The following is a 17408-nucleotide window of genomic DNA, read 5'->3' on the forward strand; positions in this document are numbered from 1 at the left end:
TTCATCAGAGCCTGGGATAAGTGTCATCCAGGAAACTACTCCTTTTGTATGTCTAGTTTAGTTCTATTCATTTTGTAGGTAATAAAGAAAATTTATCAGGAGAGCAGTAGCTGAATGGAATAAATGAAACAATCTGCCTCTGTGATTAGATTATATGTTTAGAAATTACATCTTCAGCATTGTTTTCTGTAATGATAACAGACTTGGCTAAAAAAGGGAGAAGGATATAAGCTGATCACCTTAGGCACCACCAGTAGGCAGCCTAGCCAACAAAAGAAGTGTGGCCCTGGCTGTATTTTTTTAGAACATTTGCAACCATATGACATGGTCACTACCTTTCCTCCTCCTGCTCTTCTAAGAATGGAAGTGAGGAATCTTACTTTAAAGACTCCATTCCACAGAAATTGAAGACAAAGCAAATGCTTGATCTCCTGTCTCTGCCTTACTTTGTTTTCATGTGCAACTCTGGGCTTATTCTCTGAGTATCTGAGAATACCTGGGGGTGTTAAGCCATAGTCTTTTTTTTTCCTCATCTTTTACTGTCAAGTGAGGGTGAAATCTCAGCTCTAGTCAAGTTTTAATAGAGAACAGAATATCATGTGTCCACAACAGAGATCATATTATGCCGAGATATGCTCATGGATAGCTCCTGCTCCAGGTATTACAGAACTCCTAATAGATCAGTCCCCCTTAACCAAGTGTATACCTCTGTCAATTTTTCTCACTGTTTGCATTTCTCCCCAGAAATGAAAAGTTGTTTGGTTCAGTTTGTTTGGGTTTTTTTTAATTTCTGTAGAAGAGGATCACTCTTCCACAGATGCTGCTCTCAAACCTCATGCAGCTTTTGGGCTGCATTGTTGTTTTGGACAACATGATGAATATCTGGTCACCTGTCTGCATTATCTGTAATCAAAAATTTGTTCAAACTCTCAGATCTTAGGCCAAGCCTAAGAGTTTATGTAAACATAAGTGAAATTTACTTATGTTTTTGCTATTGTTTGTGGTGTAAGCTTTAGCTTTTACTAGCCAAAAGCAATTTAGTGAAAAATTTCTCTGCATATCTGAACTACTTTATAATTGTCTTCATAAAGACTCCAAATTATTACTTTGACTGGGTTGGTCTAGGATGCAGATGCTGACCATCTTCTACCAGGGCTTCATTCTGTAGTATGGCAACAGAAATTAATGTGTGACTCTCTTTTTGGCTTTCTAGTGAAGTCTGCGAGCTGAACATGTTAAATATTTATGTATTACTTTCTTCAGCTCTTGTCCAGCTGAAAGGTATATGTGATTATCACACAATAGCTGATGACTCATAGCAGGGTTTTTCTTCTCCTTTTGAAGAAAGGTACAGCCTTGAAACAACAGCTTCCTTTCCAGGATCAGTCTAAGAAGTAGCCTACAAGAGGAAGATTTTCTATCCCTATTACCAGCCCCTCAGTCTGCAAACCTATGATGATGCAAACACATCTGTGTGTGCTTTTCTGCACTTTGTAATAAATTTATAGAGATTAAAAATAAAAAATGAATTTAAACTGGAAGGTTTGTTATGTTAACAGTTATTGTTTCAGTAGGCTGCCTCTTCAGAGGATACACTGGATAGACAGAATCCCTTCAAAATGTATTATTCCCTGAAAGTATTGTTTTCTGTGTATGCAACATATTGTAATCAAATCATATCACTTCAGTGTTTATTGGATTAGCTATAATGATACACTAGCAAAATACAACTCATCATTATACATTAGCAGTTCACACCCAGTATTAGTTATCTCAAAAAGAGAAAGATGTGTCTGGAAAGTCTGCATGAAGGAAAACAAACATCTCTAATACAAGTTTTGGCAACAAATTTAATATGAAAATGCATTTTAAATTGCATTTCAAATGATGGGAATTCCTGCTGACAAAGACGTACATTGTGCAGAGAAACACATATTCTGTCTGCCTGGGCAACATGAGGACCCTTTATGCTGAGCAAAGTGGAATGTCTGGTTCCAGCTCCTTTCCATGGTCAGGCTGTGCATCAACTTTGATGAAAAAAAACAGACCAATCATATTTATTTTGTTTTATTTAAGAAAAAGAAATGAAATTGGTCTGTGTGGCTCCCGTCATGCATTAATTTCCTATGTAAAAGCTCCTTCTATTGTGAGAGTGAGCCATTGAGGAGCAAGTTCAAGACTGGTTTTGGCATTTACTGAGGGGACAGAGCTTTTTACAGTGACACATAGGCAGATAGACCATGTATCTAAGCATGGACTGGATTCCAGATAATGCCACAAAGATGATCAGAGGGCTGGAACACCTCTCCTATGAAGACAGGCTGAGAGAGCTGGGCTTGTTCAGCCTGGGGAAAAAAAAGGCTCTGGGAGACCTTAGAGCAGTCTTCCAGTACGTAAAGGGGGCCTGAAAGAAAGCTGGAAAGGGGCTTTTTACAAGTGTATGTAGTGATAGGACAAGGGGGAATGGCCTTCAGCTGAAAGAGGGTAGATTTAGATTAGATATTAGGAAGATTTTTTTTACTGTGAGAGTGGGGAGGCACTGGTACAGGTTGCCCAAAGAAGCTGTCAATGCCCCATCCCTGGAAGTGTTCAAGGCCAGGTTGGATGGGGCTTTGAGCAACCTGGTCTGGTGGAAGGTGTCCGTGCTCATGGCAGGGGGGTTCAAGCTAGGTGATATTTAAGGTCTCTCTCAATCCAAACTGTTCTTATATTCTGCGATAAGTCAAGAGTTAGGTACTACAACATAGGTAACTCTAAGGTGAAAAAAAATGGAGTAAGATGCAAAACAAGGATACTGACAGCAGTTAAGGAAGGAATTCCATGTACCCCAGGAGAGCAAACCAAGAGCACAACCCAAAGGCAGGCAAGGGGAAAGACTGGCACAGCACCAGCAGTTGCTGAAAAAGCATATGCAGGCCTGAAGGAAAGCTGGTCTAGGTGGTCCACAGCAGGAGCTGAATAGAAATCATATGTGCTAAGCTAGGAGCAAAGCTATGGAAGAAGGATCAAGGGCTAGAAGAAGGGGCTGAGCCCAAAGCATTTGCAAGACAATCACCAAGTCTTATACTTAAGAGATTATACTATCTGCTGAAAATGTCATTATAAACAAAAAAGAATCTCTCATAAGCAAAAACTGAGGTTATATAACATTGCCTTTGTAATTCCATAGACACAGGACTTATAAATTCAGCTAGTATGGACATATATTAGTATATGTGTATATTACAGCGCTGTGTATTATGTTTCTATGATTGAAATTTCTTTTACAGCAATATTGTTTCAGCTGTCTTGTTATCTACCAGTCTAAAATAACTGCTATATTTAAGGTAGTTTTCAGTAAACTATAATACTTCCAAAGGCTAGATCTTGAATATTTCATAACCATTACATGATACTGTCATATACAGTTCACTGAAGAGGTTTCATAGACATCACAGCTATAAAATTCATACCTCTCACTTATTAGAGGGTCAACGTATTATATGACACCCTGCTGAGCTTGTCAGGCTACATGTTTATTTATAGCTCTCTCTTTTTTATCCACTCATTCTCCCGTAGAATTGCAAAGCATACAGAAAAGCTAGTATATCTTGGGAAATGACAATGAAAATAACACCTAAATATAAATGTTTTTCTGTGTTCACTCAGGAAAGCTGAAACCAGAATATTCTATTTTTAGTAATTCCATTGGATCCCTACTCAGTCAATGCAGCCGCATGAAATCGATGTGAATTGCCTATAAGCAGTAAATGCCATACAACCTCCATTTCTAATTTTGATTCTTCTAATCCTGAATTTGTGAAATATGGTGCTAGCTGCATTCCAGCAAGTCTCATATCTTACCACAGTACAGTTCCAATCTGTATGGACTATAACAACACAGTTCCATTTCCAGATTAATTAAAAAATAAAAACCAGAATTACTAGGTCATAATAGACTTCCTATTGAGATTTGTGGAACTGGTTTGCAAAGCTTCATCACAGTCAGCATCCATGTGTTAAGCTCTCCCCTAAAATCCTTTGATATCAGTGCAGTTACACCAGCAGAACAAATGAATCAACCGGAAAGCTGTACCCTGTTCAGAATTCATTATGCCCTCAGGACTAAATGGAATACTTAGACATGTACTTATAAGAGGTAAAGATAGTATCCCTGATGGAGAGACAGAACTTTACCGCATTTGTCATTACAGCAAATGTGATCATTAACCATGCAAACATTTTTGTCTGAATATACAGGTAAAGATAGAAATGTATCATGTAACTACAAGCTTTCCCTCAGTAAAGACCAGTCTTGTTTCCTACTGAGAAAAGCTTTTCCATGCACACATTTTTATGTAGTTTTATTAATAGGGTAATATTTCAAAATTAATTATTTCTAAAATAAAGTTACGAAAAAAATGATAATAGCAGAATTTGAAACTAGCTATATTTGAAAGTGTAATTTTCAGGTGTTATCTTTCAGCTATTTAACCATGCTGCAAACTGAAAATCAAAGTTTTCGGAATGTTGAGATCTGAATTTTAAAATACAGAAAAAGCTTTCTTGCTTTTTATCTTTGAAATAGATCTGTAATTTCTCCTGAAGTATTTAATATGTAATTGCTGTATTATAGAGCAACAGTGTGAAGGCAACTGTAGACATACAAAGGCTTTTTTTTCTTCTGTAAAGATGGGAAGAGGAATCCAAAATACAAAGGAGAAAAGAGTTAGGAAAAAAGTCTGACTCTGAAGAAGAAACACTTCTGTTTTTCAAAGGATATCCCTTATGCTGACAGGCTGCTGTAGTTTGATCTTACTAGTGTCAAGTCAAGTGAACCAAGCTGGCCAAAGAAAACTCAGCTGATACCGTATTTTAGCAGGTCATTGAGCTTTTGGGGGTGAAAAGGAGAGAGGCTGTGAAGCTAATCCAGATGAGATACCTAATCTCTTGTTTATGTTCCACTATGATAAAGTCATTTCAGAGCAACAGTAGTAATGAAAAGCAAGGAAGTTGAAAAAAAGTGGAAGGACAGAAAAAAAAGGAGGAAGAATTATTTTATTGTCATTTTGTTTCTGCAGATAACAGTACAAAGTTCAAAGGCTATGAATCTTAATAAAATGTTTCTAAAACAATGAACTTTCGCTATCAATAGTGCATGTGTTGAAGGACATGCTAAGTAGTGTCAAAAAGGTTTTTGAATAAGAATGTCCCAGGCCATAATTAGAGTAACAAAAAACAGTAAGAATGTTAAAGGGAAATGATTATTTTGCTCTTATCTGAATACAAAGTGTAAATTTTTTTCTCTGTGTTACTCCAATATTTTTAATTTTCACTTTTTTCAACTCAATATAAATTTTGAGAGATTCAGAACATTCACCCATGGACAGTACATTATTGCAGCTGAAAGAATGCCATATTATGGCAGCAGCTGAAAGAATGCCATATTATGGCAGCATCTGAAAAATCAACTACTGACTTTTTGTAAGAATCATGATTTCTGTGCATAACATCCTTACTCTCCTATAATGCTATGGAATTCCCAATTTTGTACATGCTGTCAGATATTTTCTACAAATTTTAACTTGCTCTGCTCTATTAAAAAGGGCTTATAAAGAATCTGATGGACTTTTTTTAAGGCTACAAGATCTACAGGCAGTTTGCACCTCTGTAAACTAAGTCAGTTCTTTTGAGCAATGGCTACATTTTAATTTTTCTTTTGAAAAAGAGATAAAAGAATCATTTATAGAAGGAAGTATTTAAATGACAATAGATGAATGTATTAACAGCCTCTTACAAAATGTAAGTTGATTATGAAAAATAAAGGGTTTCTAAAATTCCCATTTAACTTAGTTTCTAGAAGGAGCTCAGCCGTCTGTACAAAGCATCTGGAAGACTGAAGAAAAACTGGGTGTTTCAGTATTCAGTCAATGAGGTCCAGAAAGTCCCCAGAGCTCCTATTTGCCAGCTCTTCATGTAGCACTGTGATGAATCATTTAAAATATACATAGAAACTTGTCAAAAACAACAATCCCATTAAAATTAACATTTCTGAAGATAATTTTCTTAGATGACATCTATCAACAGTGTTAGGTGAAGAATTCCTCTCTAACGATTTTCCTTGCAGAGTCAAAGCTTCTACTTTATAGAAAGGATAACTGTAATGTATCATACTTTTTAAAGATTAGTTATATTTTAGTTCTACAGTGTATTTGTCCCTAGAAGAACATTTGCATGGCCTAGTATCACAAATCAACAGCTGCAGCTGTAGCACATCCAGTCCCTCAGTAACATTTAGCAGTTTATATAGTGTTTTTTGCACAGTTTAAATATGATTTACTTTTAATGTTGTTTTACTTCAGCCTTTCCCAGGCAGAGTGAAATTTTACTTCAACAGTTTTACTGTTTTCTGTGTTTTTGCATACGTGGCAGATTCAGATCTGAGAACCCTTCTACAACAGATATATTTTGCTGCTAGCTTTCCTGCTGGTAAAAAACATTTGCGTTCCAAGAGCTCCCTTGTTACTCTTCAGACATGGGTGAATACTGCAAAATAAGTACTCAGAGATATGTATTACACTAAACCCCATGAATTCACCTCAGTGGTATTTATTTTCAGAGAACATGTGAGTATTTTTTTAGCCAAAATGCTTGCGGAAAACAAGAAGTCTCATGAGTACTTGTACAAAGGCGCACGCCTAAGAATGTTCATTAGGACTTTCTCAAACCTCTGATTTCCTTTCTTCAGTCATCTGTTCACCGACCACAAATATTAGGCAGTGAACAGATAGCTTAAACTGTTTGACAGAAGTCTTAAATTTCAGCTGAAATGAACAGCTCAAGCACATCCTTCATTCAGTAGCTCATAGCCTATAATCCAGAACTGGTCCAGAGATTAGTTTTGCAATCCACAGAAAGTCAGCTAGTCACCCACTACACTCTTTTGTCTCCTACATGGCAATCAGACAAAGCAGGAATACAGAAGTCCCTGTCCTATTATTTTGCATTTAAACAACTGTCAGGCAAGCATGTTCCTGGGAGGGAACAGGATGACCCTTGAGCAGTGCTGCACAGTGAAATGGAAAACTTGCACTACAGCAAGGAATATGTTTTCTTCTCTGTTGAAAACTCCCAAATATGTCTTACTTTACAGATAATTCATAAAGGAAAAGCAGCTGCTATTGTTGGCAGTTTGAGCGAAATTTGCCCAGTGCATTTCTTAATGAAAACCTTTTAATCTTAGCAAAGATTTTAAAAATGACAAGATGACTGGAACTGGTTCAAGGGACTTGAATTAACCAGACAATTTAAATCATCCTTTTTGCACTTTAAACTTACAATTCACACTTTTCAGAAGACAAATTTGACATCAGTTTTCTAATTCACTAACAAGTCCAGACGTTTGGTGTATTTTCCCCAATATATCTGCACATGTCAAGATAGAATTACTAACAATTTCAATGAAATGAGATATTTGGAGAGAAGACTGAAGTATGTAATTAAACTACAAAAGGAGAAGATCCTGTGTTTGAATATGGAAAATGTTCCAGCTCAAATTCATGAAAAGAAAGACATCTAGGACTCAAACTTCTTCCCTGTCATTTAAGAGTAGCACAACACACATAGCTCTGAAATACATGTCTGGTCTGAGATGCTACTAGTGCTTAAGAGCTTAATTCTATATGCAATGGTTGTTAAATCTAAGAATTCAAAGTACAAGGATATAAGGCCAAAATACAGTATGTCTTTGCATCAGTATAATTTGGGATAATAAGGTTCAATTCATAATATGCACTTGTGAATAATTTGGTCAGCTCAAGGTATGTTTTTGCATATAGATAGCCCTATTCATATGTAAATATCCTTGTAAGTATAGTTACCACATGGAGACATTTATAATACTCTGCTTCCTTTGTCCAATAATTTATTTTATTATGCTATAGTCAATCCGTATTTTAGAGTCCAAATTATTGGCAGATGTTAACAAACTTTGAAACCTTCAATATGGATCTTATTTGAGAGGACACAATTATGAAATGTGAACTTCTACTATGTACTTTTCTGATACTGTAGATTTAACAGTTAAAAATAAAAAAATTCCAAATAAGTTCCCAGTAGAGATTTCATATTCATGTCACATTTAGAATGTGTTCCAGCACAACCTGACAGACACAGCCAAGTTACAATTGAAGCTGTAACTTAGAAATTAGGCCAATTAGCAGTTAACACTGGTGGCATAGTGTGATGCTGCTACATTTTTTGTTTTTCATTGATTTCTAGCATGCTGAATTTGATTGGCAGAGAAAATCTTTATTGCTTTTAATAATGAAAACTAGCTCTTCCAAAGAAACGTGGTAATGCTTAGATCTGAAACTGGATGACTAAGATTCAAAAGAAAATTTTACTGCCTGAACATCAGACTAAAAGCCTTAAAATTTAATGTTTATGGACTCCTAGCAGATCAAGCTATGGTTCTGGCACATAAAAAGAACAAGTAGTAGTAGGTACTTAACTGGCTATGTTTGGATAACATTTAAAGATAGCCATCCAATGAGTATCCATCTAATCATGATATTGGATTGCAGCAGAACTGGAAACCCACTATGACTAAAATGAAAACCAATGTGAACATTTATGCAGCCTTTGGAGGGTAAATCCTCAGTAATTCCAACATGAATACCTTCCATATCCTTGTGCTTACAGTTTCTCATACTGCAGCTATTTCAGTGGTGGTTATAGTACACCACAGCTCCCTATGCTGTGTGATCCTCCCTTCCAAATAATGCATGAAAAACAGAAGAAAAAGAAAAAAGCACTGTAACAATCCAATACTGGCAGAGATTTCTTCAAAACAGGACTTGTAAGACTCATTCTGTGGTCCAGACATTCCACTATTACTAGGAAACATAAATCTCCTCCCTTTGAGGGGAGAGTGTATTACAAATTAGTTATCCTTCAACAGACAAAGAATACTTTGGACACTTCTTGCTCCAGTTAAATGAAAACATTTTACTAAACAGTTCTTTAAAATCAGACAAACTTCTACTTACTGTGTAACAAAAATGAATTTTTTAAGTTTAACTTTTAAATAAAAGACACAGAGTTTAGCATACATACACACAGATAAGATGAACTTACCCCTCCAAACTCTGCCCATATATATTAATTTTCTCTTTCTCCTGGAGTGTTTTTCAACTCCTTGGGACACTCCACAGTATGATAGGTTTATTAGTATATGAATGGCACTAATAGAAGAGCAGAAAAAATTACTTTGCATTATTAATTTAGAAATCAAGAACAAAACTATCCAATTACAGGTTTAATCAGTCATATGGATTTTAAGTGAGTGCACTTCCATGGATCCCTGTGAATGAACACATACATATTCCACTATACCCAGTAAGCAAAAAGACAGATAGTTTTTATGTGTGATGTACTCATTTTTGTCTAATTTCCAATGAAATAACCTTTTCTAAAATTTAAGAAAATTTTATAAGCATTTTTCAAAGTCACACAGGTTATGTAGACTGATTCAATCTCAGCTTCTTAGCAAATGTCATACAGGTAACAATCCTTTTACAACTTCTTATCTGTTACATCTTATTATAAACTTCCCTCTTTGGTTTCCCCAGGAAAAGTCCAAGGAATTCAAGTATTGTTGCATAAGCATCTGAATACTATGTGCTTTTTATATGTGTGTTTAATTTTCTCCATTACTGTTTGGAACAGGCTGAGAGTACCTAGATGGGACAAAAGATAGAGATAGAAGCTGTCATTCACCTCATATTAGTAAAGAGCTGTAAAATATATTAGTACTGAATTACAGAAGTTTGTTGAGGACCTTATTATAGAATCATAGAATGGTTTGGCTTGGAAGAGAACTTAAAAGGTCATCTAGAGGAGACTACTCAAAGCCCCATCCAAGCTGGCATTCAACACTTCCAGGGATAGGGCATCTACAGCTTCTCTGGACAACCTGTTCCAGTGTCTCACCAACTTCACAGTAAATCTGGACATAAACATTTTTGAAATAAGTTTCCTTATGGGAAAAGAAAACAGAAAAAGCCACTGCGAAAGTGTAAATTAAGAGCACCTACACACTATGCATGTCATCACGACACCTGTACTTTAGGACACCAACTAAACAGCATTATTTATCCATTGAGTACAGTTCTGTATGACAGTGTCACTCTGACAAGAGCTGCCATCGCAACAGACATTGTTATATAGCAGGCAGCTTAGCTCAGACTTACATGGTATGTCTACAATACAGTGCAGTTGCAAGACCAGTCCATCTTGGTCCTTTCCCTCCTTCCTCCACAGGCTGCCAAATTTATCCTCATCTGACACTGACCCATCTCTCCTTCCCATGGGCAACAGCTTCCGGCTCTCTGCTTTCCATCCTGGCATAAAGCAATGGATTCTGGTGCTGGGCTGAGAGCAGGTAGTCAGATGTTGGGGCAGTATTTTCTCCTCAAACCATTTTTCACCTAACCTTCCAAGAAAAACCTAGCTGGCTTGATATGTGATTAATGTAGTCGTCACACTGCCACCACAGCACTTAATAGTGCAGGCAAATGGAAATTTCCCAACACCTGTTTCTGTTAATGGTAAAGAAGCTGAAAATTAGTTGCACAGGAAAAGGTGGGAAACAAGAGTAACTTCAAAGAGGAAAAAAATGCCACTTCAAAGATGTATGCACATTTCAACACCTAAAGAAAAAATCACCAAACTTTGCATGTAGTTTCACAAAACCAAGAATTGCACTGAGATGTAGGTAGAACATGTGCAAAGATGTATATGTGCATGCAGTACACATCTGATCCGTTCACTGTAAAAGTAAAACCTAAGTACCTTTAGTTTAAGGATCTTGAATTCTATCTAAACATTCATTGTGCAACACACTCAAGATTTATATCAAGATCTTAGCAGAAAGCTCTCAGTGGAGCTATATTCCCTGAAATCAGAATTGCCCTTGTTACATTTTGATACACATCATATATACTATATATGTATAAGCTGTTATTTATTTATTTTGAAACCTTTTATGACTGATCTCCAGAGGTGCGTTATAGTACGATTAGAAGGAGCTATCTGGGCTCATTCTAGAAACGTGTCCTATACAACAGTTGTGAATAGAAGAGCTTTCTCTTTCCTGATCTTCCAATAAAAATTATAGTGGACATATCAGTTCATATTCCATTAGTATACCACGACAGAATGCTGGAGACCATGATCACAGAAGGAGGAGATGATAGTAGAGTCAGTTCATGACACCCATTTTCAGCCGTAGTAGTGGCCAATTGTGGGAAAGAGGTGAGAGCAAGCTTGAATCACATTCCAAGGCACAGTACATGTTCTATCTATTTTATTATCTAATAGGGCAAGTATAAACAACAGAAGGATGTAGAATTTATTAGATCATCTTCATTGCTCACATATCTTCCCAAAAAGGAAACCAGTAGCACAAAAAGTGAGAATAAAATTAACCAAATTTTGCTTTTTTTCTGTTCTTGTACAATAAAATATGTACAGAAATAAAACATTTACATGATTTTTCAGTATTTTTAAGTGTGCCATTAATTTCCTAAAACACACATTAGTACACTAAGAAATTTAAAAAATATGAGTAGAATTATTAATACTAATAGAATTATTAATACTAAATAATATCAGAAATTTTAGACAGCTGACAAAGTATACAATTCAATCAAATAATTTATATTTTATTTAACCTTATCCTTACTTCCTCACAACTTCTCTTGGCATGCAGAATAACTCCAATTAGTTACAGGGTGCTTTCAAATGTGTTTCAGAGGAAAAATGGAAAGCCTGCTGGAGCTATGAAATTACAATTCTTTCTATCCTATTTTAAAGTATTTATTTGGCCTCGTAAATGTTAGGAACATAATAAAATGCTGATTTTCTGCTAAAAGAATGGGATACAATAGTATCCTACTTTTTTTAGTCACTGACCTTGCAAATTTCTGAAGAGTGAGTGACTTCTCTGGGAATAGCTACGGGAAAAAAAGATGAGCATTACACGCACTGGGAGCAGAGGAGAGGCTTTGCAAGAGTAACCCTGTGTATGGCTATTGTAAGGGTGACATACACCAAACATAAACAGGCAGACAGTAGCTTCTGCTACACAGCTGAAGGTCCTGACATGAAAAGAAGCTACAGAATGTGAAGATAGTCAGAACAGTGCACACACTCAAGCCCACTTTGTGCCAGGGAGACTCCAGCAAACGAATCCTAAATTGTATACCACAGTTTCCACAAAATCCCACAAACAGGTCTGCCACGTACTGTGTGACGCATCTTCCTTTCATAAACAATAAACAAAATCAGCTCTAAATTGGCTGGAATTGTAAATTCTCTAATTAAGGGGTGGCTTTGGTCAAGTCCAGGCAGCTGACCCGCCCAGAGCTGCAAACAGATGGCTAATAACAGCCTAGGACATCCAACCGGTTCTGACGATTTGTCACATTTCCAAGCTGTGGTGACAAGTGGCCCCCTGACACCTGCTGCAGCTCCAGCTTCAAATCTTGAATGCTATTGACAACCACAAATAAGGTAATTTTGGGTTTCCCATGAGGTTACAGCAAAGGGCTTTTCAGGTGGCTATTTAAAGCAATTATTTTGCTCTAAATTAGGTATATGTATGTGTGTGCTAGATGAGGAAAGGGAGGAAAAAAAAACCTCAGTGTGAATTATGAAGTTATATAACAATTTGGAAAATACTTCATATCCCAGACACTTTACAATGGGTTCCAAGAGAGACATGTTGGAGCTACAAATTAAAATGCTTTGGCATTTTTCCAGGCAATAATTTATCTTCCCTGGGTGAATCATTATATTTGCTTGGCTTAGATTGCAGTGTAGGGTCATTAAAAAACATTCTGGTTCCTCCACCAGATTGCAATAGTCTGCATTTATCACAGCTGGAACTACATACCACATTTAAAAAAAAAATCAGTTTAATATTGACTAAAAATTGATGATGAAGGAAATTTTTATGATCAGGTCTTTGCAACTGTATTAAGAAAAAAAGAAGTGTAGGCAACTTTTATGTTTGTTCAAACGTTATTAAAACAACAGCTTTATCTTCCCAAACCATAAGTGAAGCGTTTGCAGTGTCAGGGCTGACCCTGATCTTCTGTATATTCTCTGCTTAAAGGACATGAGCAGGAAATGGTCAGCTTAAGGACACAATGAAAGGAAACACAGCAGCAAAGGTTTCACTGATAACATGTGATTTGAAGTCAGTGAGCAGATTCAGTCAGTCATCCAGCTGTTCGGGCCAAAGTCTATACACCACTCTGCTGACTCCTACAAGACTGTGTCACGAAAACATGTGGAAGACTGATGCTTGATATGGGCAAGGCAGGGAAAGCAGAACACTTTCACACCATCTGATGCTGTAGCTCAATTATTTCATGCCAGAATCAAGGAAAATTATGCTGGTTTAGAAATATTTGTTTTCCTAAGAGTTAACTGGGCCAAATAGAAATAGGATGCTGATGTGAGGGTGTATTCATATGTCAATGCTTGAATATTACTAGGTGTAATGGGGTTCAGGTCAGAGCCAGGACAGCAAAGTATTCCACACCCACAATTAAAGACCAATATTTTTATTTATTTAGGAGAGATTTTTTTCAAACTTCACCATTTTGGAAACTGAATGCTTACAGTGTGTTTAAAAGGAATTATGAACTATCCAGCTAATGCAGTTTGTCATTTCTAAGTACTTCTTTCCTCACACTCTCAGCAATAAACATGTATCAGTCAACAATCAGAAACACATCTTTACTGAGTTTAGCAAGGAAGGGAAAGATATTCTAAGTATTGGATTATGTACTTTCACACTGGTTTTGTAACAATAGTTTAATCAAATGTCTGGTATTGGATTGCAGTAATTACAAGTCTTGTGCTTGGACAAGAGCTATGAACTTGATCAAGAGCTTTAAAAATTCTATAGGTATTGACAATTTATCAATTCAGCATGCAGGTTTCAATGTCAGCACTGTTATCTAGATTTTTTTTCAGTCCTAATGGACTTGCTGCTCAAAATGACAGAACGTTATCCAAAAATACTTAACAGCCTGACATCTTGAAGGGATTGTGGGTGAATCAGGCTTCAGACTCCATCTACTGCCTGTCTCAAATATTTCTGTTTTGGAAGAGGTATTCTGTAAAAGCTGTACCATTTTGTCCATTTTAAATATATATATATAAAAATACCAATATTAAGAAAGTTCAAAAAGAAAAACATGGTATATTAGAAGAAACTTTGAGTATGACGAACAGTTTTCTACCCCAAAAAGAAGCTAGTTATCCCGGAATGAATCAATACCTACAAGTAATTCTAAAAGATCATGTGAATGTTCCATTGCAAAATTGTTGTATATTTTAAGCCCCAAATAGTTTTGTTTTCTGACCAACCCTTCATTCAAAACAAGCAGAATTTTACAAAGAAAAGTACATAGAGTTTTACTTTCTGCTAGTAACTTAAAGATTCTGTCTGGAGTGTTCAGAGTTGCCATAGTCTTTCCTGTCCCTGGGGTCATCATAAAAAGTGATACTAATTCTGTATGTGTTATGTGAGGTTTTCCAAGTAATAAATGTGATAAGTAAATGTGTTATTTACACAAATTTGCTACCTACCTATCCACACAAGAGGCCAATGGAGATAACTACCTGTGATAAAGAATATTTTTGTATCCTCAATATATCTGGACTCTGTGTGCATGCATGGTCAAGAGAGAGGAGACTGAGCAGCAAAATTAGATGCATAAAATGAAAAGCTATATAAAAGCTATGCTAATAATATATCCTATATCATCACTGAAAAAAAAATCAATAGATAAATCCAAATTCAATCATGAGCCTTTTTTCTTTCCTGTTTATTTTTTTAATAAAGAAAGGGGTAAGTTTTCAAAGCTCAGGGAAAACGACTTGGTGCATTTGCATTGGACATCATCCTCCCTTCCTTTTGAGCCAAATGCTAACCAAGACCTTAGACAGAATCCAGACTAGTATTTACTAACAAGAACACATGGTATATTTCTCTTGTAAGGCTTCAGACAGTCCTTTATCTCTGATTAATAACCTGCTAGTTATCAGAATACATGTGTGTTATAGCAAATGTTCTGTCTTGACAACAGCAGGAACACCCAGAGCTACCAGAATATAATATAATTTGACCTATATTGTGAAGAGTACCCTCAGCTGCTTGAAAACCCTGATCTTAAATTACACCCCTTTAATCACTCAATCAAAAAAAATTAGGTGAATATTTTATGTGGCCCAACTGTACTCCTGTTAATGAGTGATTCCTCCAAAGTTCAGTTTTAGCTGGTATTATTGCTATTGTAGAAATGGGAGATCTTGAAGCAATTAGGAAGAACAGAATATGTATTACCAATAGTTTGATTTTTTTTTTAATTACAATGGAAGAACAATAAGGGATGCTGGTGGACCTAATGTGTGTATATCTTCCCAGTGAAAATGAGGTTGACAGCTTCTCCCCAGAGGAAGACCACAGGAAGTCAGAGGAAGACTGACTTAGGATATTTAGAAAGAGAAATACTGGACAGATTCCATATTACGAGTGTTGTTCAACACATGCAAGATGAGGAGAACAAGTTTGGCACCATTCATTAAAGATCTTTTGCTCCTGGAGATGGAAAATTAGGTGGATAACATGAGACAGCTGCATCCTTTACTGTAGGAGACTTTCACAATTCATTTAGGCTTTGCCTCAAGTGCCAAATTCTCAGCTCTGCTCTTGAATCCATCTGTCATCATTTCCTCCCATGAGCTTTCCATTCCTTTCACTTTGAATCATCTGCCAGTATGCATCGTCATTTCTCCTAGTACAGCTTTTACAGTGCACTAGGCTCTCTGTTATCAGGAGGCTTATAGCTGAGTGCTTCTACAAACAATAACATTCAAATGGAGTAAAGCCTGGCATTTCCAACTTTTGTGTTTTGTTTGCCCCTTTGGACTGCAAATGCTTGGAGGAACTTCTTATTTGCTGGACACAACTTTCAAGGAAGCAGAGCTTTGAAAGTCATGCTGTGATTACCACCTAACACAACGGTCTTTACCTCATCAGGAGCATTATTGTGCCTTTGTGGATGAAAACATGAGTAAGACATTCATACATAGATATAGGCAGGCAACTCTGACAAATAGTTAATTTGCCAAGAATATGTAGCTTTGTTCATCCCAAATAACTAATTGGCTTGGGTCTATTGAAAATTTTCAGCTGGAAAGTTTTGTTTTTATAGGAACTAGATTTCTGGAAGAGAAAGGAGAGGTTCGTCCTCCAGCTATTGGATAAGAAAAGCTAAAGTAAATGCTCTGACTATTTGTTGAAGATCGGGATTCAGTGTTCACCTCTGGGATGGAGGGCATCTTTCCTCGACTTGTGCTGGTGACTGCAGCGGTTACAGTTGTTCTCTATCTCTACAGAAAATGACACTCTTGTTTGTCCAAGTGACTAGCCATTTAATGAAACATATAAACAGGTTCCCTGCCCACCATGGACATGTGTGTATCCCAGTATTTATAGCTTTAAAGCAGACTTAAAGAGCTTATGCCAAAGGGGTTGATTAAAGCTCACACAAATGTGGCTGGCAGCATGGTAGTAAGGTTGAAGCAATAATACAAACTATTATCTTAGATTCAGCATAAAGAGATGAAGGCATTGAGGTGTCGGGGGTGAGTTTCTATTAATTTAATGAACATTTATTAGCTGGACTGGTGTAAATGCTGCCATGGAGGGCTGAGAACAGCACTTCCGACTTCCAGTCAATGCCACCTACTTCCTCTTCTTACATTTCATACTATTAATGTAATATTCATATGTAAGATATACTGCTCTATCAACATAGTAAAAGACAATTTCCTTGACTTTTATAACTAGCAAGCCATCTCAAGCTCAGCACATTATTTCTATGGGGTTTCTCTTAAGACTGGAATACTAGAAACAAGTACACACCTCAAACGCTGAAACAGCAGAAGCAGATGCTTGAGGTAGCATATGCCTTTCTAACAGGAGTCCTTCTCCCTAAAGGATAGTTTGTCCATGGATCAGGGTTACAAATTTGGCCGTGCTGCTTCTAAGTCCATGCAAGAGAAAGCAAGAAAGCTGGGGAAAAAATACAGCCCCACTTTTAATGTATAAGAACTTGGTAAAATACTGTATAGAAATTGCCTCACTGTTGCAAAGTTTCACTCTTGCCCCCATCCACTCCAGCTATGGTCTGGGTCTTAACAAGGAGTTTAAGCCTCACAGAGCCAAGCCAAGTTTTTCAGACAGATTTTGAAAGGAGCACAGTTCAAATAAATATTGGCCTAACCAATGGTTTTCTTCACAGGCAAGCCCACAGCTGCAATAGACTATCTTGACACTTGTATAC

Source organism: Melopsittacus undulatus, chromosome 7 (assembly GCF_012275295.1).
Source record: "Melopsittacus undulatus isolate bMelUnd1 chromosome 7, bMelUnd1.mat.Z, whole genome shotgun sequence".
NCBI lineage: Eukaryota > Metazoa > Chordata > Aves > Psittaciformes > Psittaculidae > Melopsittacus > Melopsittacus undulatus.